This window comes from Canis lupus, chromosome 6 (genome assembly GCF_003254725.2).
Source record: "Canis lupus dingo isolate Sandy chromosome 6, ASM325472v2, whole genome shotgun sequence".
NCBI lineage: Eukaryota > Metazoa > Chordata > Mammalia > Carnivora > Canidae > Canis > Canis lupus.
In genome coordinates, this window is record NC_064248.1 from 3,832,308 (window position 1) to 3,856,475 (window position 24,168).

The 24,168-nt window shown below is 42.5% G+C and overlaps 2 long non-coding RNA genes across 7 annotated transcripts in view; one reads left to right on the forward strand and one right to left on the reverse strand.

The window, feature by feature from the left end:
* The first annotated feature begins 3,027 nt into the window (after window positions 1-3,027).
* Window positions 3,028-24,168, forward strand: part of LOC112646112 (uncharacterized) — a 28,323-nt gene continuing 7,182 nt past the window's right edge. For 2 of the 6 annotated variants that reach the window (XR_003127464.3, XR_003127465.3), the window contains exons 1-4: window positions 3,028-3,177; window positions 8,849-9,020; window positions 9,110-9,269; window positions 12,503-12,687. This is a non-coding gene — a long non-coding RNA (uncharacterized LOC112646112). Of the gene's footprint in view, window positions 3,178-6,846; window positions 6,977-7,216; window positions 7,403-7,428; window positions 8,566-8,848; window positions 9,021-9,109; window positions 9,270-12,502; window positions 12,688-24,168 lie in introns of those variants that run through there. The other 4 variants (XR_007411092.1, XR_004816864.2, XR_003127466.3 and 1 more) reach the window with 4 other exon arrangements.
* On the reverse strand, window positions 12,427-14,559 carry LOC125755218 (uncharacterized). The gene is made up of 3 exons (XR_007411093.1): window positions 14,058-14,559; window positions 12,771-12,840; window positions 12,427-12,678 (listed from the first exon to the last, which is right to left on the reverse strand). It is a non-coding gene; the product is annotated as an uncharacterized LOC125755218 (long non-coding RNA).

Here is a 24,168-nt window from a genome sequence, read left to right on the forward strand (position 1 = left end):
GGTAATGTCTCTGGCAAGTGCTATGACACACAGCAAGCCTCAGTGGCTGGTGTTTGTTATGTGGTGAATGGATCAAAGAGCTGCTGGTCCTTGGCCAGGGTGGAGGGCTCCCTGTATCCATGTTTAGGGTCTTGGGGAAGAGGGATTGGTCTTGGTCTGCATGGCTCCAAAGGGTAGAACCCAACGATCTGAAGTAGCAAGGGGGTGGAACTGAGCTCAACTCAAGTGTGCTGAGAGTCCCAGGACTCTTGAGAAGAGCTTCTAATAGAGTAGCAAGCTTCCTGTCACTGGACATAATGAGGGAGGCTCAGGTTGCTGCTGCCTTGCTGGGTCTGTCAGAGGAGAGGACTCAACCAGCAGGGCAATCGGTCAACCAGGGATCCTCTGCTAACTTTGAAATGTGATGATCTGTAGTTTTGGGTGGTTCTAGAATAGGAATGAACCAGCGGTCTTTTGACCACAAGAAAAATGGATCTTTTTTTGGACTGAATAGTTAGAATGGGGATGAGGTGGTTTATATGCATGTGGAGCCCTCAGAAGGGCATTCCTGTCTGCAGAAGCACCCCTGCACTGTGAGGAAGGACCTTGTCCTCACCCCATCCTGGGAACCTAGTGCAGCTCTGGCACATAAAACCTGTTGAATGAGTGTATGAATATATGATTCTGTGAAGGAAAAAATCATCACTAGAGTCCAAGCTTCTAGCATTGCTTATCTTATCCATGTCAGGGTCTTATTCCAGAATTTCTCTGTTAAAAATTCTTCTTGCACTCATGGGACATTATAAATCTTTCAGAATATGTTATAATTACATCTGAGTACTGTTAGTTCTTATAATATGCCAGGAAGAGGAATTCGTTTTTGGCGAATATAAGTTAAAAAAAAAAAATTCCTTCTGTTTAAGCCCACACCTCTCGGAAGGCCCTGGCATATGTTGCTGCTAACCCAAAACTACTACTAACATATCCTGCCTCCAATGAATGATTTGTGTTCCTTTGGAAACAGCCTCCCATGGGAAGTGCTGGAAACAGAACCCTCCCTCCCCCTGTTTCCCCAAGAACAACACGAGTCAACAAATCTGGAAGCCTTGCCCCTGTCCGCTTTTAAACAGTTGTTACGAGAATCAAAGTCAGCCCACAGTGCATATGGCTTGATTCAAGTGGCTACATTGGGAGAACACAGCTCCAGGAATATATATAGCTCTGCTCTCTGCAGACTCTCTCCTTTTCTACTTATCACTCCATGAATCAGTAAACAGCAGCCTGTCACCACTGGCACCAATAATCAGCTGGACAGATTCTAGTGGCCATAATCTCATCCTTATTTCCTTTGAACTTCTGAGAGGGGAAGACTGTCAAAGGTTTTATTCCATTATTTTTGCTGTTTGATGCTTGAAGTGAGGACTGTGTAGGTTGGCTACACAAATTGTTGCTGGAGTGATTTGGGACTTGAGGCAGGAGGAGGTTGAAGACAGATTGGGGACCTCAAGGACTCAATGGAGGAGCGAAATTGGATTCAAGTTCTCCTCCCAGGATTGGATCTCTCTCTCTCTCTCTCTCTCTTCCACAGAGAAGGTGAAGCAGATAGTATGATGAGACAGGCTCTGAGAAGGCCAGGCTGAGAAGTAGCTCACCTGATTGGGGTCAGGGAGGGACCCCTGGGAAGGGGACACAGAACAGTCTAACAAGCTCCTCAAGAGCTCCAAGAGACATCTTAAGGTAAAGAGACCAGAGGATCCTTTTAATCCCATGTGGGGCTCAGCCTAGCTCACCAGGCTTCTGGCCAGGTAGGGATCCAAAGCCAAAGCTTCAGCCTTGGACTCCCTTGGGAATACAGCAGGGACGGGGATGAGGGCAGCCATGGTCAGTGCTGGCCAAGCATTCCGGATCTGGTCCATTTACTCTTTATAATAATGAACATTTGTTCTCTGGCAGAGGTGAGTTTATGCACAGAAGTTGGGGGTTTGGGTTTAGCCTCCTGAAGAAACTTGTATTGTTAAGAGAAGCTCTGGTTTTCATTAGCAAAACTCAGAGAGAGAGTTTGTGCCTTGATTTTGATTAGTAAGAATCTGAGCTTGGCAGGGATGGAAACTTCTGGTCTCTTGAAAAAGCTCACTTTAAAATAAGCAGACTTCGGGTGTAAAACTCCTTTACTATCTGGATTGTGGCATGACTCAGTATTAATAGACTCTAATTTCACCTTATTGTCTTGTTGTTGAGTTTTGCATTTGTTTTCATTTTGGATTTTTACCCCATTCAGCAAGGATATTCCCTAGAAATACATAGTGGATGGGTTTAAGCATTGGGAGTTGGTGGAGTTTATCCAAGAACAGATTAAGTTGAATGGGGATGAGGGTTCTGTATGCAGGTGGTGTGTAATCTTCTTAGATTGAGTCAGGGGAACAACTTAATGGAGTTATCCAAATGTGAGTGGTTAAGAATGAAGCAAACAAGCGACAATCAAGCAATTTCCCACTGCTAAGCATCAAGTGCACTCACTGGAGGTGGAGAAGGAGATAAGTGAGTGGGATTATTTAGAAACTGGTATGTGAACAGAAAGTGCTCAGATCTTGGGAGGTAACTCAGGAAGAAATGGGATCAACTTAAAAGTTTTCAGTCTTTTAGCTCTGGAGGAATCTCTGGGAAGAGGAACAGAAGATCAACATTGAGAAGTCAAAAATGTCTTAGCTCAGAAGGGGCTGGGAAGGACCAAGATGCTCATCTAAGGGCAGGTCAAAGGCTTAAAAATGCATCTGAACCTGTGTGCTGGGAAAGTAGAGTTTGAGCTGTCAAGACTTGGGGAATTCAAATGTTGAAAGAAGACAAGAGTTACGGGATTTTGGACCTTATGACATTACTGGGAGCCAGTTTGGGAAATTTCCCAGAGGCAGCTGACATTCAGAAAATTTTTAAGTGGGTAGTTACTCCAGCTGGGGAAATTTGGAAACGAAGGGGGGTGCTCTCCTTGGAGGCAAACAATATGGGACAAAGCTAAGGCATTCTAGAATGGAAGGAAGATGCAGTCACCATAGAAATTGAAATGTTGCACAAATGAGAGCCTTCAGAATTGGAGAAATACAGAAGGAGGGGTCTGGCATGTTCCTGGGATTAGGGGAGGATGCGAGGCCACCGGTTTTGATGGAGATTAGCCACTATGTTACCAGGCGGAGCCCTGTTCAGGTGCCAAGTGTTCAGGGTTGGGACAGAACAGAGGGAGTCATACACAAATTGTTGAGGGAAATAAGTTTTATTGAGTGAGTTTAAAAGAAAGTCTTGAGGAAGGACATGGTGGACTGGTCCTTTATTCACTTTCCAAGAGGTGTTTTCTTAGCGCAAATCTGGTGTCTCGATGAGATTCTTTCTTTAAACGAGTGTTAACTTTGTAGGTGGTGGACTTTGACCACCTGGCATGGCTTGATTGCCATGCTGGAAAAGCTGAACCATGTGGGAATTCTTTTGTTACTCCTTTACATTCCTTTGGTTTATTGTTGTTGTTTATGTTGAACGAATATGAGCTCCTTACTTACGATGGGTGATAGCAGCATGGATCTAGATTATATGAGATATTGGGTTTAGGAGACATATCTGGTTGGGAACTGATGTTAAGATTATAAATTACTCTCATGGTCATATTTGGTTTGGGTATTAAGTGATTTTCCTCAATATTCTGGAAACAGACCTCATGCTATTTTGTTTCCTTATGATTCCCTGAAATTCTGGAAAGATCAGACATTCGAGAGATTGGAATAATCACATTTTGAAGGTGTTAATGTTCCTGTGGGCAATTTCTCTGTCTGTGAAAATGCTGAAAAAGAAACCTAGACCTCAAATGCACTTACTTTGGCCAAGGTTGAGTGGATCCAGAAGGAAAGGAATCAGGTGGCTATGTGACATTACAGTAAGATTTTAATTGCTCTGAATTGATTTGAATGAATGAAGTGGGGAAGATGAACATAAATAGGATTTTAAGTATTGAATTCGTTTAGCTTTTCTGGAATGATCCCAATTTAGTTTTTCATAATACTCTTGTATTATCTTTTTATCTCCTGTTCTATCCTTAGTTATGTCATTTAGAAAATTTCTTCTATTATTTCTTTGTGACTTCTCTCTTTCTGCCTCATTACACCTCATCAGAAATTTGTGTATTTTATTGATCCTTTCAAACAATCAACTCTTGGATTTGTTCGTTCCTTTTACTTATCTTTGTTTTCTATTGCATTAATGTCTATTTTTTTGTCATCCTTTTCTTTCACTCTTTTTAGATTTATATTCTTGTCTGCCTACCTTCCACACCATCCAAGTTCTGAAGTTGGAAATTTAATACACTAATTTTTAGCCTTGCCTTTTCAAGGTCAGAATTTAAGCGTTTAGATTTCCAGGGTGCCTGGGTAGCACAGTTGGTTAAGCATCTGTCTCTTGGTTTTGGCTCAGGTCGTGATCTCAGTATCATGGGATTGAGCCCTGCATCAGGCTCTGCACTCAGCATGAAGTCTGCTTGAGGCTCTCTCTCCCTTTGTCCCTACCCCTTGCACACTCTCTGTCTTTCAGATAGATAGAGAAATCTTTTAAAAAAAGAATATAGATTTCCTTCTACATATTCCTTTATCTGTATGCCACAAGTTTTGATACATAGTATTTTCATTCTATTTAATTATAAATATTTAAACATTTCTATCATTTTAATTTTGATTCATGAGTTATGGAGAAGTATGTTTTCAAATTTACAAATTAATTGTTATTTTAAGTTAATTTAAAAATTGATTTCTATCTCAATTGTACTGTAGCAAGAGAATATGGTATGCAGGATACCCAATTCTTGAAAATATTTTTAGAGTTGTTTGTGGACTGGTACATATCTATTTTTTTGTAAATAGTGCATGTGTTCTAGAGAACAACATTTATATGTTCTATCTAACTTGTGTAATGTGTTAACATGTTTATATCCTTTTCCTTCTTGGCCCTTCCTTTGATTAAGAGTGTGGTCCCTGGGATACTCTGGTTAATGTAGGGTTCTTAGCTTCTCCTTTCCTGCATTGCTTGGATGCCAAGCTCAGTCTCCTATGCTCTTAGGAGTGGATGTTCATTTCCAAAATTCTAGATTCTTGGAATCGACATTTTCCCAAGGCAACTCAACTTTGGTGTTTGCTTGGATGTGTGATGTGATGTTTATAAAACCTTTTTTTTTTTGCCCTTGAGGATTTTACTTATTTTCTTGTGAGCCCAGGAATGCATTTACTTTCATTGTAATTCTTCCATCATTTGACTATTTTGTGGTAGAAGGCTATTTCAGAGTATTTTGGGGCACCATATTGCCAGAAGCAGAATTCTCTAGGTATTCTTTACTGAGAAAATAGGTAGAACTCATCCCTTTTGTCCCTTCTCACTTTTCTATTTATTAGGTCTGGAGTAAGACATAGTCCTCAGAAATACCCAGTGGTCTGCCATCTTCTTGATGAGGAGGAGTTATAGCTCTTCACCCTGGGGAGAAGCAAGAAGGTTCATGTTCTTTTCTCTCCAAGTTCTATTTTTAATGTGTGATGATTTTCTCTTCCATGGCAGTTTGAAGTCTTGGTCTGAGATTTCCTATCAGTTTGGTAACACCATTTGCCCCTTGCTTATTCATGCAGGGATGTTTTAAGGAGGAATTTCAAAGAAAAGGACATCATGGTGGTAATGCTGGCACACTTAGAGGGAAGCAGAGGGAAAGAGCAGGAAAGAGACAAAAGAATGGGGAAAATAAGACTAAAATTAAGTCTTGGCTTACATATAAGTTGCCTGGTGGAAGTGAGAGCCTATTGACATAATTATATGTTCTGGGACCCTAGATATTCATAAAGGGCCTCTTTCCTAATTCATTACTAGTGACATAAACAGGTAAAATAACAAAGGATTAAAAAATATAACAAAGGATTCCTTCCCTTCTGGGTTTATGCTCTGTTTTAGGGGAAATTAGGATTTGAAAACCTAAGCACTTCCATTAAGTGCTTACAATTTAGTTTGCTGGACAAGCTATAAAGAACAACAAGAAAAATACACAGCAGTATATGATCCCTGCTGGTATACAGTATTAAGATAGTATCAAGATTGGGGCACCTGGGTGGCTCAGTTGGTTAACTGTCTGACTTTGGCTCAGGTCTTAGGATTGAGGCCCACATTGGGCTCCCTGCTCAGTGAGGAGTCAGCTTCTCCCTCTCCCTCTGCCTCTCCCCTGCTCGTGCTCTCTCTTTCTCCCTTTCTCTCTTAAATAAATAAATAAATAAAATCTTTAAAAAAATAGTATCAGGGTTCATTTGGGGCAAGTTCACTGCATTCCAGAGGAGTCAGAGAAATCTTCCTAGAGAAGTAAAGACAGGAATTGGCCTTGATTTTAGAGGGGCAAGAGAAAGATAGCAACCAACTCTCTGCATAAAGGAAATGTTCATCTGTCTCCCTCACTCCTGATGTAGGCCTGCTTGTGGAGCAGAGTGCCCACATGACTTAGAATAAGCTCAGTATTGCTGACTTAAGAGAGCTACAACTTTCTCATTTTACAAATGAGAAAACTGAGATTCATGGTATAAGCTCACAGACCCCCCTGGGCTTCTGACCCTCAATCTATTAGTCTTCTTCCACATACTGTTTGTAAAACCTCCTATAATTATACTACTAGCTCTTGGTTTGTCAGTAGTTACTTTAGACCATAATTGGAGTATGACTAATGCATGGAAATGCATAAGCATTGCATGGACAGTAATCACGTAAGAAACAGTTATTGATTTTACTTTTTTCTGTAACTTGGAGCTGTCTAATTCCCTGAAATACCTGTGATAAATAATTAGTTGGTATTTGCAAATGCTTAACTCTCTCTAGAGTAAGGTGCTATATTAATATAAAGAAAAAGATCCTTACTGTCAAGCTCAGTACCTCTAGGTGTCAACTAGCTGAAAAAAAATCCCTAGAACAAAAGTTGATTTGATGATCTATTACCAGAAGAGTCAAGGTAAAGAAATAATGATCACAAATGATTTAGCCTGGAAAAAGGTGTGTGTGTGTGTTTGTGTGTGTGTGTGTGTGTGTGTGGTAGGGGGAGAATCCATGATTCACCAGAGATAAGACTTGATATTTATCTTATTTTTTATTGAAAAATTTTTTAAACCAATGTTTGCAAAGGGTGTATGCTGAGCTACTTTTGGGTGAGGATGACAGGCTGTGCTTGTCACCCCTGTGCATGGTTTGGTAGCTGTTGTGACACCACAGCAATGGATATCAACACCGAGTGCTGATAGGTAAAGCCTCAAGGCAGAGAAAATGTCATTTGAAGTAAATGGAAACCATTTGATGATAACCCAAGAGATTGTGAACAGCAGGCATATATTGAAAAAGAAGAATGGCTCTTTTTTAGGGGTACTGGGAGCTCCAAGAAATGGTATGTGTTACAGTAACTCTCATTCCTTATTCTGGAATCATCTTCCTTGAATAAATACTATATATTAGCTGTTGGTTAGCAGGTGGGGTCCAGGGGATGAGGGGACAGGCAGGCAGATAGGCCTCCATAGGATGTGGTGGGTGGCCTTGTCTCTGTCTCTGACTCTGGTCAGTGTTCTTTTCTACTGCACACCATCATGTTTCTGGACCTGGGTCTGTGATTACAATTTCCTGAAGCTGATTTATTACTGTTGAACTTCATTTTCCAACTGGCTCATCTTCCACAATTCCATCTACCAGTCTAGGGTTCCATTTCATTACCAACCTGCTTCTTCCAGCCAGATGTCTGTTCTTCCTCCTATAATCTCACTTCTACTAGGAATTCCAACAATTTCTTTTGGGTTAAGGATTTGAAGACAACATCCTGGAGAAAGTGTTCCTTTCCGTTTCTAGACTGTTTTCTTGAAAGGTGCCCATACCCTCAAGCCATGTAGGGAGAGGAGGCTGCAGTAATCCCTGGAGCTCCCAAGAAGACTGTACTGTAAGGGGTCTCAGAGAAATTGCCACTGTCCCCGTTTTTCAGGGGTCCAGAGCAGCAGAAGAGGCCCAGAGAAGTGATAATTCCTGTCATAGCTATATAAATGTAAAGCATTCAGAAGAATGACTGACAGACCGTAAACAAACAATGCCATTGTTTATAATTTTTTAGATACCAGGGATGAAGCAAGAGGTCAGGAGGTCTAAGATGAACCAGGTTGGAAGCAGATGGTGTATGGGCACAAAGAAAACCCACCAGGGTGGTTCAAAGTCAGTGCTCCTCAAATTTTGCATGCCCTGACATTTGCAGGGTGGTCCTGTTTATCTCGTACACTCAACTTGCTTGAGACAAAGAAGGGTCCAGGGCTCACCTGACACTGTGGCAGCTAGGAGATCAGAATCTCAGCTCCCTGTAACACCCAGTGTGAAGCCTGAGTGAAGCAGTCGGGAATAGGCTGATATTGAATGGAGAGCTTGTCTGATGGGAGGTGGTGGCTGGTACCGGGGATGGCTCAGGCGTTGGGTTGGCAGTGTCACTGAGCTCCAGAAAGCTCACTGTTGTGGCTGGCTGTGCTGTGGAGTGCAGCTTGAGCAGGGCTAGACCACGGGTGCCTTCAGGGGGTCCAGGTAAGCTGGGGCAGCCTTGGGCAGTCTCCGGGAGGCCTGTGGGAAGATGGAGCCCCCTTTGGGGAATTGAGGTCTTGGAGATGGTAGTCATTCTCCCATGGTGCTCAGTGCTCTGGCTTGAGCCAGAGTTGGCCTCACAGCAGAGGAGAGGACTGAGCAGTAGGTGGGACCCAGGGGATGAGGGGACAGGGAGGCAGATAGGCCTTCATAGGTTGTGGTGGGTGGCCTTGTCTCTGACTATGATCAATGTTCTTTTCCACCACATATTGTCATTTCTTTCAAGTTCCTCAGTAGGTGGAGTGGGCAGTGTCCTTGTCAGAGGAACTTACAGGACGTGCCATACCCTCCATCTGAAGGCTCCTTGCCAGCTGGGAATCTTCCCTGAAGCTGAAACTCGGCCAGACTTTCTTCCCCTTGTCTCTGCAAAGTTTTTTCCTTTAGCCACAAACAATAAGGTGATTTCCAGTCTCTAACCTTAACTTCTTCTAATAAAAACTAGTTTTTTTCCCCCTCTGATTCTAAAAAGCAGTCACTTTTAATTTAGAAAATGTGGACAAAGACGGGAATAAAGATACTACAGTCTCACCACATAGCTTAATTCTTCTGGATGCCTTTTCTATGTCCTGTGATGGAGTGCATAGAAGTGTGGGCCTGGAGTCAGAATTGAGCTCTGCCTCTGCCACTAATTACATATTTCATCTCAGGTAAGTTGCTCAATGTCTGGGTCTTATTTCAGTACCTATAACTTGTAGGTATTGTTATCTTTCTCTTGGGCTATGATAAGAGTTAAATAATATAATGCATATAAAATGCAAAGTACAGTTTGGGGTACATAGTAAATGTTTAATAAAGGATCGTTTTTTTGAAAACAGGGATCATGTGCCATATTTTTAAGTGTTTTTAAATTTAGAAGTGTAATCTGAGTATGGTACATATGAAATACTCTTAATGAATGGTCGTTGCAAATCTACAATGTGGTTCTAGCCCCAACTTCTTATCCTACAATGTAACTTGCTTGGGCAGCCATTCATAAGAGTCAGACAACAAAGTGTTAATAATTGGATATACTTCCAACAATCCCTTTTTAATACCTGTTATGGAATGTTTTATATTGGAAATATTCTGGTTTGCACCTAGGTAAGTCTGAGGTCCATGTGCTTGAGTTTTCATTATCAGAGTACCTGTAGCTAAAAATTCACAGAGGGAATGTACAGTCATTAAATATTCGCTGGCAGACTTTAAAAATTAGACCCGACTCAAATATAACTCTGCTCAACACAAACCTGTATGACATCACTATTTGGCCAGTTTTGCAGATGATTTTCAGATGTTTTGGCAGCAGAGTGTGAATCAAAAGCAAATGGAAATTGCACAATGTGTAAGCAACACAGGATTTCATGAAGTTGACGAAAGTGATGTATGTAGTAGAATGGCTCATATTGCTTGAAAACCTCAACAAACAAGGATCTCATGAGCTACAATTCAATGATAGGAAATCAACCAACTGAATCATAGAAAATGAAGATCAAGCAGAAAGCAGAAAAGATTGGAATTTAAAAGAATTTAGAGAAGTACTTATCTTAGGTCCTCTGAATATTTTGCAAAAGTTAGGCTTTCCATGCTGTTTCCAAGGGATTGTGAAGGGTAATTCATGTTAAATTGATGTTAAATTGATGTTAAATGAATTTTATGTTAAAACAGAACATAACATAAAATTGCTTTAACAATTTTAACATGAAATTTATGTTAAAATAAATAACATAAAATTATGATTTTTAATGTTTGTATTAATCTTGATTGTCAAGATATTATTATTATTATTATTTAATTAATATATAGTTCAACTGGAAAGAATCAATTAGGGAGACTGAAGAATTGCCTTCCTAGAAAGTTTCAAAAGAAAAATAGATAACCTCAGTTCCAGACTCCTGACACATTCATCTCCCTGCAGGTGGAGGGTTAAATGTTATAGTTGGTGCATCCTTTGGCTCTTGTGTGTTATATTTGCAAGTGCCCTGGCATCTCTGGGCTCGGACTTTAAGACCCCATCACATTGCTTTGCCATTTGCATTGACCAGTAGAGACAGAAAGAGTAGTACAATTTACACTGTTTGGAGTTTGCCCTGATTTTCTACCCTTTTTTGGTTCTGAAGATGGCCTAGTTGACATTCAGTGGTTGAACTAACTGCTCTGCTGTAAGTTGAGAGGACGGCTTTAGCTTTCTCCTGACCACTCGTTCTTGCTCTGGCCACCATGCTGTTTGGAGCTTTCATTCTTTTCATGTTTGTGTTTGCCAAATTAGTAGTTTGCTCTTGTGTGTTGACCTTTTTAATATTCTGTATTTTGATTGGTTGGTCTTACCATTCTCTCTCATTTTCAGCCTGGCTAACCCTCCAGGGAAGAGGTGAAACAGCTATCCAATAAAAATACAAAATACTGAAAAGGTCAAAATACACTATTACAATAAATTACCATAACTCAAACAGGGAAGCAGGCATTAAAATTCTGATACGTACAAGGATAGAGATTGGCATGAGAGTTGCAAATGGCACTGCATTAATGCATTTGGATGTCAGAGTTCACCCAGAAGAGAGTAAACATTCTAAAACCAGAGTCTCAACATCATCTTGTGAGGCTCCTATGCTGTCACATCCTGCCATTGTTGGATAATATAAATGCTGCTCTGAACTGACGGCTTCCACTGTTTTTCCTTCTTGCCTAGAAGTGGGGACAAAAGGGGGGAAAAAAAGGAAGAGCAAACATGGTCTGTGCGAGATGAAACTCTTAAATCAGGCTTGCAGAGGACTGGTTACAATTTATGGCCGGTCAAGACACAGAACATCCATTTTATTTATTTTATTATCTGGGTCCTATGGACTGTCGCTCGGCAGAAATGACATGCAATGCGTGCAAGATGGAAGCACAGTTTCCAAAGCCCCTTTATCCCCTTTTCAGTTGGAATATTTATTCTAGGGATACTTTGCGAGATGTTGCAGAGAGCACCGGTGGGGAATTAGATACCTAGCCCTAACCCGTGTCTGCCGTGCACCTGCTGTGGCCTATGCACATTACTTACACCCCTAACCTAGGGGGTTCCTAAGAACATCAAAGTCTTTGTGACTATTACTCAAGGCATTGGAGATAAAAATGCCTGAGACGGTGTCTCTCACTTTGTGAGTCTCAAGCGATATGAACTACGCTTCCCTCTCCTCCCAAGCTCTGTGATCTTGGGCCATTCTCCTAACCTCTCTGGGCTCTGAACTCCATGTCTTTTCTAGAGCTGCAAGAAACCTAGTGGTGGAGTGCATGAATCAGTGACCTGCCAGGAAGCAGGCCCCTCCTCCCCCACCCCTCCCTCCATCCCACCTGAGGCACAGAAGCTAAATAAATCAAATCTCCAACCTGGAAGGCCATTTCATATTGGTTGGATCAATAGGAACTCCATTTTCCCTGAGATATCGCCAGCAGACGTCACTGGTGGCTCCTGACAGCCGGGCTGCTGGCAGCTGTGGCCACTCACCTCTGCTGCCTGTCACCCGTAATGATGGCAGACCCCACGGGGGGCAGGGTGTGCCATCAGATGCCTGACAGAGCCTCGGGGAGGGGGTCCTGCTCGTGGGCAGCCACAATCTAATCGGCTCCTGCTTGAACAAATTATCTCTTAAGTGGTAGCGTGAAGAGAACTGTGTTAATCTACTAAATCATAAACCTTCCCGCAGTGTGATGCTGCCATTCCAGACAGATCCTAATCTGCAGTCGTACTGTCAGTTATGGTTTTGACACCAACACTTTGAATTGCCAACAGAAAATCGTATTTGACATTTAATTCCAATCATGCAGAGCCTTTCATTGAAAGCGCTGTCAGTTTACCTTTATTTGGGAGAAGGGGAGACAATATGCTTGTGTCTTCTGGTAATTTTTTTTTTCTTCTTTGAAGGAGGTGTGTGAGGAGGAGAAAGCAGGAAAAATCAAACTTCAAATAATGTACCAGTTGAAGAAGCACTTTAATCCTCACGATGGTCTGATGCTGAATCCACTCCTCCATGCCTTCGTTTTTAATTCTCAAATTTACTGCATTCCAGCAAATCTCCATCATTTTACATGGATTAGGCACTAATTCAGGTCAAATAAGGATTAATTAGTCAGTAAAAACCGGCCAGTGCCATCAATGTGCCAACAACCATTTTAAAATAATCTGTTCTTACTTTGAATCGGTATTTGCCGAGGGTGGGGCCTCTGGAGTATTATAAAATTGCAATCAGGTATCTGACAGAACTGGAAATGAGGAAAAATGTCAGTTTTAGCAGTGTTTAAATCTCACCTGCCACCGAAATGCCACCCCTCTCAAACTGGGTCCTGTGGGAAATAAAGGGGTGGAGGGAGGGCTGAAAGGAGGGCTGTGCTCTTTGGGCAGGACAACAGCCTTTAAAATCAGGGGCTCACAAACCTGGGAGTGCTGGGGGATCACCTGGAGTGCTTGTTATTTATTTTCTTTAAGATTTTATTTATTCATTCATGAGAGACACAGAAAGAGAGAGAGAGAGAGGCAGAGACACAGGCAGAGGGAGAAGCAGGCTCCCTGTGGGGAGCCCGATGTGGGACTCGATCCCAGGACCCCAGGATCAGGCCCTGAGCCTAAGGCAGGCGCTCAACCACTGAGCCACCCAGGTACCCTTAGAGCACTTGTTAAAAGACAGTTTGCTGGGGGGTAAGCCCCTCCTCCAGGGCTTCTGATTCACTGGGTCCAGAGGTAGGGTCTAAAAAATCTTTTTAAAAAGATTTTATTTATTTATTTGAAAGAGAGGGAGAGAGCAAGCAGGAGGAAGAGCAGAGGGAGAGCGACAAGCAGATCCCTTGCTGAGTGGAGAACCCCACATGGGGCTTGATCCCATGACCTCTGAGATCATGACCTGGGCTAAGACCAAGAGTAGGATGCTTCACCGACTGAGCCACGCAGGCGCCCCGAAAATGTGTCTTTTTAACAAGTTCTTCTGTGATGCTGAGGCTGCTGGCTTGGGACTACACTTTGAGAATCTTAGCCTTTAGATAGGGCAGAGCAGAAACAGGGACCAGAACAAGAGAATGGGGCTGGGGAGGCAGGGACCCCCAAATAGTACAGAGTGTCCATCAAAACCTCCCAGACACGGCAGGTGGGTTGGAAACATGACCTCACACCAGCCAATAAATGAGGACCAGGGAACCCATAACATGGTGTGGCCAATCCTTTCCCCCTCACTTTCTGCCTTCCCAACCCTTGGCTATCCCAGCAATACAGAGGGAAGGAAGGAGGGAGGCCAGAGGTTAAACCGAAGGCACCGAATTTGAAGATCCGAAGATGGAATGGAAGGGGAATGGGAGGGGAAAGTATTGGTGGGGATATTCCTCCCTCATTACTTGTGGGAGGCAACTCAAGCTTCGTGGAAAGAGTACCCGATGGGGACACAAAGACTCTAAGTTAAATTCAAGTCTTGGCTTTCTTTATACCTTGTTACCTGAGATCTTTAGGGCTCAGTTGCTTCATCCATAAAAATGGAGGCAGTAATACTTCTTGCCTGGACTTGCTACGTGAATAAGAAAATACACCGCTGGAAAGAGTAGCGCCAAGTAGCTGCTCCGTGACTGTTTGCTTCCTCCCTTCTCTGCACCTGTCCACCACCCAGGCCGTAGCTAGTGAGGGCAGCTATGTTAGCATCGCCTCCGTTGTTGTTACGGAGCAGATAAAACTGCCTGCAATGTCCCCCAGACCTGGTGGTGATTTTGTTACCTCCTCTGCACAGATCAGATGCTGATCTTTATGAAAGAAGATTCAGAGAAGCCAGTTAGTTATCTGAGCATTTAGGCTGGAGAGGAAGGGAGACAGAGATGAGGGGACCAGACTGAGGGGGAAAAGGAGAGAGCAGAAGAGTGGGGGGGGGGAGATGTGTCCCCCCTTTTTGAGATTTAAGGGCCTATAATTATAACGGCATCAGATGCTGCCCAGGGGTGGAAATTCTACTCAGGATGATGCTTGTAAGAAATATTCCACTTACATGGATGCGCCACATATGAGGCATTCTATTCCCATAGCAACGGTGACAGAAATGGCAAAACTTATAGTCTCTTTCAGCTGGGCTTTGTGAGGCAGGTGTGTCTTTTGCCTTCTGATGGTAACTCTCCTGAGCCAACCTCAACCTTCCAACCTTTTGCATCTTGGCCACCCAGCTGGGAATGCCGGACTGCCATGGCTGGTGAAGGGGGCTCATTCAGTAACTAATTGCTGGAGGCGTCCGGGGAGGCTGGGTGTTAGGGATACATAGATGAATAAGACCCAGAACCTACATGGCCCTTGCTCTAGAGACTCTAGGGTTTGGTGGGGGACATGTAACCTCAAAGTTTTATTACAGTATGAAATGTGCTTCCCCAGGACCCAATAAAATGACAATGACTGGCAGGCAACCAGTGATTCAGCAAGAAGTAATCAGGTGGATTTCTATGACGAGGAACTTGGCCTTGAGAGGAGAGCTTGGCAAAAACACAGTGGGTCTCCAACCTGGAGGAACTGGTGGTGCAGTTTATCCAACAGTGTCTGGGGGCCAGAGGCTGGGGTATAAGTGTTGTCATGGTTAATATGATATGCCACCTTGATGGGGTGAAGGATGCCCAGATCAAATATTATTTCTGGGTGTGTCTGTAAGGATGTTTCTGGATGAGATTAGCATTTGAGTTGGTGGACTCAGCAAGATAGATTGCCTTCCCCAATGTGGCTGGGCATCATCTAATCCTTTGAGGGCTTGCATAAAGAACCAAAAGGTGAAGGAAGGAGGAACTCACCCTTTTTGCTTCCTTCCTGTCTGCCCGATTGCAACATTGGTTTTCTCCTGTCTTTGAACCTCGACTTACATGGTCCGTGTTCCCAGTTCTCTGACTAGAACCATGCGATCGGCTTTCCTGGTTCCTCAGCCTGCAGGTGGCAGATGGTGGACTTAGCCTCCATAACCATATAAGCTAGTTCCTCATCACGGATCTCTCCGTATAGATACGTATGTGTGCATCCTATTTGTTCTGTTTCTCTGGAGAACTCTAATATAGGTGCCAATGGGGAAAAATACTCAGTTTTAGGAATTAGGGTACATCATCAGGGCAGAACTGTCTGAAGTCTGAACGCTCAGAGTATGGGACCAGAGTTCCTTAATTTTCCCTAATTAAAGGCAAGAGTAGCTCAGAGTTTTGGGAGGGGCTGAGCCTTCATGTGAGACCAGGAGGCTCCAGGAGGGCAGGCATCAAGGTGGGCCTTAGTTCTCCCAGGCTCTCTTCTGTCTGCAGGTGGTGAGTGTACTGGTCAAGGTCTCGGAAGGCCTTGTGCCACCTGGTTTCAGAAGCGGTCTGTCTGACCCTGACGAAAGAGTCTGGAGAAGGGAGATTTCTCTGAGCTGTTGACTTGTCACCTTGGGCTGCAGACGTCACCTGCTCTTCTGAAGCCCCCACCAGTGAAAGAGGAGCCCTTCCTCGAATGTTTGCCTTTTTCCTTGTTTTTCCATATCCCTTGCCATTTCTGGGGAGCGGATAAAGGACTGTAGGGAGTGTGTGTGTGTGTGTGTGTGTGTGTGGTGCATGCATGCACACACATGCACACCGCCTGTTTGCATGAGCTTCCCTGCTGGTCTGTGTCTAATACTCTTCTTGTTGCTAGAAGACTTGGAGGTGGCTGTGGCAACAGCGGGGACCGATGTTGTTGGGAAACTCGGAAGATGTGTGAATTGTCCATTTCACACGGCTCTGTTAATGCCGAGGCCCTCCCTGGAGATAATAATAGGAGGAGGATGGGAATCTTGTGTTTTCTGTCCCTGCTACCGTCTGGGGCAGCTGGCTGCTGTGCAATCTTGTGAAAACCAGAGCCACCTGACCGGGGTGCTGGATGCCTCCCCAACCACGGCGGTGTTTGTTTATTTCATCTGTCACCAGGTCAGGCCTAATTAGCACCAGCCTATTCCTCCAGTCTTAATGGGGGCAAGGGAGCCTAGCACAGTGCCTCCCCTGGGTAGACAGCCAGCAACAGCCACATTTATCTGTGACAGTGACGGTGATACACATAAAGAGAATTCTTGGAAATGTAGAGGTAGTAAGATTTGGTGGATTCTTCTGTGCCCCCAGCCAGGTTTGAACAGAAAGAATTCATCTGATTGCCTCCATTAGTATTCGGAAGTTTCTTCTTTACAGAAAAAGAGTTTTCTCCGCAGAGTATGGGCTTTACTGCCATCAAGGTCACTCGGTAACCTTGGGTCAGTAACTTTGTATCTCTGAGCCTCAGTTCTCTCAGCTTCCTGGGGTTATTATGGGAATCAAGTAAGATTGAATGTGCTTAGTGTAAATTAACTCAATAAATATTAACGGTTATGATAATCGCGTAATGTAGTGGTTAAGGACATGGACTCTGGGGCCAGACAGCCTGGGTCTGAACTCTGACTCTGGTGCCTACCTGCTTTGTGATCTGGACTTCTCTCTATCTCAATTTTCTCATCTGTGAATGAGGATAATAAGAGAACTCACCTGATAGGGTTCTCTGAAGCTTGAGTAAATGAATTTCATAAAGTGCTTAGAATAGTTCTTGGCATATAGTCACTGCTATATAAATATTCATAAAATAAATATTCATAAAATAAATAAATAAAATTAGGTATTGCACTGCGGTTCAAAGTATCATTTGGAGAAAATCTCCTTCCAGTGGGACATATAGTAAAAATCCAACCTTTCTTAACACAGCCACTCTGGGATTATTTTTGTATTGGGAAGCTTTGCCCATGCAATAAACAGACTCAAACCTCAGTGGCATCCGGAAGCAAATAGTGATTTCTCGCTTATGTGTTAGGTGTGCTGCTGTGGGTCTGTGGGTCTCTGCTCCGTGCATTTTATCACTCTGGGGCCCAGGCTGAAGGTAGCCCCAGTGTAGATGTGTCCAATGCTTTTGACAGAGGGGAAGATCATGTGATCTGAGCAGACCTCTGCAATCGCATAAAAAGCTTCTATTTGCATGTGATGTGGCTAGGCCCAGACAAAGCACATGGCAGTGGACCTGAATGCACAATGTCCTATCTGAGATGGGGGCCTTCTAGTACAAGAACCAAGGTAGTGGGAAGATATGACACCATTTTACAAGGAACAGTTGAGATAGCCCGGAGAGCTTCTGAAGTGGTAGATGTCACCACATATTTGAAAGCTCTTTGGTGACAGGTGGATGAAATATATACTGCATGGCTCTGAATTAGCGTCCAAAGCACAAAGCAGATTCGGCTCAGCATAAATTTGTAAAAACAGGCTGCCAAACATGGCATTGGATCTCTTTCTGATTGAGTGGACACCCCAGTTACTGGAAGTATTTAAGTGTTAGCAGGTCAAATGAGAGGACTTAGGAGGGCTTCATGTCATTGTGCATTCCCCCAAATTATTTTCTTTCTGAATGGAAGTCAACTCTAAAAAACAGGATCAAGTCATTTGGGATCAACACCTGTGGCTGAGTAGACATCATCTTTAGCCTTGCATAGGACATACAGTGAGATGACTGGTCACGTGTGCGGTTCATTAGGTATTTCTGTCATCAGGTATTTCTGTCTTTTTCTTCTCATCATGTAAGAAGATCACACCTCTCCGCTCACCATGAAATCAGACATTTTCATGGGCTTCGCTTTGACCAATGAAATATGAGCACTGGTGATGCGTGTTACTTCCAGGAGGAAACTTTGAGAGTCAGTGTGTGATTCACTGAGCTCCCTTCTCACCGTTGCTGTGACTAGGAGCGTATGTGTTGGGATGGCACCTCTGTCAGCCTGGGTACCTCACCCGATGCAGAAGCAGAGTCCCCTGCTGATTCACATTGCTCCTGTATTAGGACTAAGAAATGAGCATTGTCGTAGTCAGTGTGATTTCTAGGGTTGCTTGTTATGCAGCATGATCTCATCTAGCCTGTTTGCTTACGTTTCCCCCACAAAAGCAGTGCCACCCACTGAACCACGTTTGTGATGGTGAATGTTCCAGCAGCCCAGTTAAGAAAGTAAAAAGAAACAGGTGAAAGTAATTGAAATAACATACTTTATTTAACCCAATATATCTAGAATATTATTATTTGAACATGTAATCAATGTCAAAAATTAACGAGGTGTTTTATACTCTTTTTTCAATCCAAAGCCTCTGAACTTTGGAGTGTATTTTATAGTGACGGCACATCTCAATTGGAGCTAGCTACCGTTCAAATCATAGCCAAATTGTACAGCCCGGATTAGAGGCCTCGAGAATAAGACTTGGCTTTCTAGGGACAGGGTTAAGGGGACGCCACAGGCTTTTTTGCTACAGCTTGTTTAATTGGGCCCGCTCACGTTTCAGAGGGGAATGATAAGTATTTATAAACAAAGCAGAGGGTTACATTGACATTGATTTTACTTTTTATCTATTAGCAGATAGAAACTATGCCGAGAGCCCTTTTGCACACAGGATTTTGTGGCCTTTAAATAAAGGGGTAATGCAGTCATGTTCATAGCCAGATGCCTATGTGTGTGCGTATGTATGTGTGCATGTGTATGTGTGCATGTGTATGTGTGCGCGCGCGTGCACGCGCGCGTGCACGTGTCTCTGTGTGTGTGTATGTGTGTGGTTTGCAGTAAAAAGTGCCCCCCTTTCCCTGGCTCACTTCCTCCCCTCCCCTCCCCTCTACCACACATAGCTAACCACTAGTACTAGTTTCTTGGGTCTCCTTTTAGAGTCCCTTCATGTATATATAAAAGCAAATGTGAAATTCTCTTCTTATTTCTCTTTTACACCACAGGTAGTATATCACACACACTTTTCAGTACGTTGTGATTTTTCTATTTCCCTTAAACCTATAGTGGAGTTGGAGTTCTTTCTATCAATACATAGAGACCCTCGTCCCTTTTTTCTTTATGGTACAGCTCATTGAGTTGTTATACCATAATATTTAACTAGTCCCTTATTGGTGAGAAGGAGAGTCACACCTTTGTAAATATTGCTGAATTAAATGGCCTGTGCCCATGTCATTTTGTGTGGGCATAAGGATATCTGAAGGATACACCCCAGAGTTGGCATGGCTGGGTGTAAAGGACCAACGATTTACCGTATGTTTTGCTGACTTACTCTATCACGGACTGAGAGAATTGAGTTAAAGTCTTCTGCTGCTGGCAGGTTTTTGCTTCCTTTTCTATATGTCTGAGTAACTTCTGCTTTAGGAATATTGCTGCTAGGTAATTGGATATATACATATTCATAACTGTTATATTTTAATTGTGAATTGCACTCTTTAGCATTAAATCATGTAATGCTTTTTGGCCTCAATTCCACTTTGTCTAATATTAAGATCACAAACCTGGCTTTCATTTTGTTTGCCTTTGCTTGGTATACCTTTGTCCAGGCTTTTCTTTTTTCTTTTTCTTTTTTTAAAGAGAGGGAGAGAGAGAAAGTAAATGTGAGGAGGGAGGAGGAGCAGAAGGGGAGGGAAAATCTTAAGCATGTTCCACGCCCCACGCAGGGCTGGGCTCGATCTCACTACCCTGAGATCATGACCTGAGCCACTATCAAAAGTCAGACACTTGACTGACTGAGTAGCCCAGGAGCCCCCAGGCTTTTTTTTTTTTTTTTAATTACTTTGTTTTACATCTGCCTCTTTTCAGCTTGGAGTTTGGATTTTCTTTGTGCTATGACCTGAAAAACTTTTACTCTCAAGAATGATTGAAACTCATTTACATACAGATAGGTCCGTTTGGGTTTAGTTTTTCATATTTTATGTGTCCTTCTTCTCAAGTATTTATAATTGCTCCTTCTTAAGTATTTTACTCTGTGATCTTTGCTGTGTGTGTGTGTGTGTGTGTGTAGTTCTGATATTTAGAAGGGTTGGTATTTTTGTTCTAGTTGTTACCTTCATAAAATTAATTATAGCTTTATATAATTCTCTTAGCCCCGATTTTTCTACAGTCTCTAATGATTTCCCAGTATGTAATAAACCTAATGTGTTTCTGTCCCTTTGTCCTTCCTTTCTTCTCCTTAATTCAGACTTCTCCTAAATTTGGTCAGTAACATTATGTTTCCTAATCCACCGCCTTTTGTCTTTGTCTTCTCTTGTCCACTTTTTTGTTCCTGTATCGTTCCTAGATCGTCAGGGCTTATGACACTCATATTCTCCTCTGTCATCCAAATCTGTGTGTGTTTCATTTTTTTGCTCGGAGCTGTGTGTATGTAAGACTCAGCCAATTCTTTTGCTCTGGCACCTCAGACATAGCTCACATGATTGCAATTTACCTCTAGAAGTTTCCTCAAAAAGGGCTGCAGGCCAGTGATCCTGGGGTGTGTGCAGGGTCACAACTGTTTGTCTGCAGTCATTATACTTGGAGGACTATTTGGATAAATAGAAAATTCTTGGCTGAGACAGAGATTCCCTGGGGAGCTTTCGGTAGCTCTCTGGTGTCGTCAAGGGTGGACGACACCCTTGCCGGGGAGAAATCTGAAGTCAACCTGTTTTTTTTTTCTCTCTCTTGTAATCAAACTTTTAAACACCAGATCAAAGTTACCTTTAAAGTCCAATGGCTTTGCCAAGGAGATGTGTCAGTGTTGACTCGTCTGGGTTGATTTCCCTGACCACAGTATTCCTTTTCAGCTAGCAGTGTCAAGCCTTTTATTTCAGAAGAGTTTTCTTGAGTTGTATTGTTAAATATTTGTTCTCCTTCCTTGTTCTGGCTCACTTTATTTTTTTTTTTAAGGGAGTCTAATATTGGCTCTCCTGTCTTTTATATCTGTGCTCATATCTCTTGGGTGCTGCGACTCCTTGTTTCATTTTGTGGCTTTATTCAAGTTTGGCAAATCCATCATGTCCCTTTTTACGTTTTTTGCAGCATCTTCTCCCTTTTGTACCTCTTTATTTTGTGTTCACTTCACTCCTGTGATCAGGCTTCTGTGATGTTTGTTCTATTTTTTTCTAATTCTTTCCTGAGTTTTGCCAGCCACATTTCATTGAGAATTTTTTGAAAATCAGTGATTTTTCTGCCCTTTGACCATATTTTTTCTTATAGAGTCTCTGTTGGTGCTGAACCATTTATTTACATTATTATTATTTTAAAAATATTTTATTTATTTATTTGATATATATATATAGAGAGAGCACAAACAAGGGGAGGGGCAGAGGCAGAGGGAGAAGCAGATTCCTTGCTGAGCAGGGAGCCAGATGGGGGAGCTTGATACTAGGACCCTGAGATCATGACCTGAGCCAAAGGCAGATGCTTAATCGATTGAGCCACCCAGGCACCCCAAACCAGTTTTTTATATTATTATTATAGCCGTTGTTATCTACTTATAATCTATCTGATGTTATATATACTATGACTACTACATTAACCACTGAACAATGGAGGGATTAGGCAGTCAAAAATCCATTTGTAACTTTTGGCTCTTCAAAAACTTAAGTACTGAAAGCCTACTATTGACCAGAAGCCTTACTGATAACATAAACAATTGATGAACGCATATTTTGTGTGCTACATGTATTCTATACTGTATTCTTACAATAAAGTCAGCTAGAGAGAAGAAAATGTTATTAAGAAAATCATAAGGAAGAGAAAATACATTTAGAGTGTACTGTGCTGAATTTATTGGAAAAAAAAAAACCTCATATAAATGGACCCAAGCTGTTCAAACCCATGTTGCTCAAGGGGCAACTGTATTATTATCTATATTCCAGGAATGACTGGTAATAATAATGCTTTTGTTGTTGCTGTTCATTCATGTAATTCACCACAGAATGGGTTGGGTTTTCTGGGCCGACTATTTGCTAGAAGATCCTGTGTGGGGAGGGGTCCAGACGGCCTCTCTGTTCCTTGGAGACGGACTCCCACTGGCCATGGCTCAGCCGTGATTCTCTGTGCGTCTTCTCTCCTGTCTGCTGCAGTGGGACAGTTGGGCCCCAGAGGGCCCAAGTCACCAGTTCTGTTCACTTGGTCCCTGTAAATAGCCCTTACCTTCTGAGCATGTCAATTAGGTGGTACTTTCTGAAATTTATCCCACTGGGCATTCCTGTCACCCCTATTTCTTCTGCTCTTCCCTTCCCCCAATTCACAGCCCAACCTCAGCCAATCTGGGGGTTTTTAAAAAAAAGATTTTATTTATTTATTCATGAGAGACACACAGAGAGAGGTAGAGACATAGGCAGAGGGAGAATCAGGATCCTCACAGGGAGCCTGATGCAGGACTCAAACCAAGGACCCCGGGATCGTGATCTAAGTCAAAGGCAGACACTCAACCACTGAGCCACCCAAGCACCCCCAGTCTGGGTGTCCTTTGTATGCCCTTTGGAATCTGGGTTATATCCATCTCTGAATTCTGTAGAAACTACATTTTGTGCAGATTAAATGCTCCTTTGGCTTTTGTGTGATTTTTAGTGAGGGAAGATGTAAAATGAGAAGCAGGAGATGGATCCTTATTGGTGTAGCCATGTTCATACCAGGAGTCTGGCTTCTCAAACCACTTGAAATCCATGTACTGTTGGTATCCTTTTGAGGCACAGTTGTGTGGCTTCATTTAAAGCTGGGAGTGGTTGGTTGTAGGTAGAGAAAGTTGCCTTATGAAATAGTGTTTTCTTTCAGCAAGTGTTTCCAAAAATACTTGGAACAGTGTCATTCTTTATGAATATCTATCAATTCTGGATACCTTCCTCAGGAATCCAGAGAAGATGTTTTAGAAATCAGCAAACTTGTATAATTTATGCCTGCAGGCAGGCTCTCAGAAAGCTTGTTCTTTCTATTGGTTTCCGATCCAAAGCTGGAGAATGAATGGCTAGAATTGGCATCCTGCCGTAACATCAGCCAGCCCTGGGTCATCGTGTAAGGGCGCTCTCGTATATTGCTGCTAGGGTGTAAATTGGTACAAGTGTCTGGAGGGACTCTGGCAATCTGTATGAAGGAACTGAAAAAAAATTCATATCCTTCCAGCCAGTAAATCTATTTTTAGGAATTCAGCTTGCAGATATGATCAGAGCCACAGAGATCAATGCCCAAAAATGATTACCACAAATTGAACACTGCTTAAATGTTTGAGGGTACTAGTTAAATCATGCTACTTGCATCAGATGGAGTAGAAATCATCCATTAAACATTTTAGTGTTATGGGAAAATGCTTATGATATGATGTTAGGATAGGATATAAATCTATAGGCCAAGTGATCAAAGTTATGCAAAATATGCAAAAAAAAAACCCAGCTGGAAAGAAATATATCAGGCATTAATAATAAGCATTTCCAGTTATGAGACTATGGAGTCATACTTATTTTCTCTGTATATTTTGCTGCTTTGAAATTTTCTTCAATGAGCACATCTCGTGTATTTTACATTGGCCTTTTATTTTTAATTTAAATTTTTAGGAAATGCATTCATGTGGGACAAAACTCAAAAGGCATTAGGGATATATAATGAATAATCTATCGCTCGACCTGTCTCCTGTTCGTTCATTCATTCATTAATTCATTCATGTCTAGTCCTTCTCCCTGGAGGCAACAGCATTCTTTGTTTCATGGGTATATGTTCAGAGATATTCTGTGGATCCAAGCAAAAACCCCCACACATGTATCTTCTTTTCCTCTCC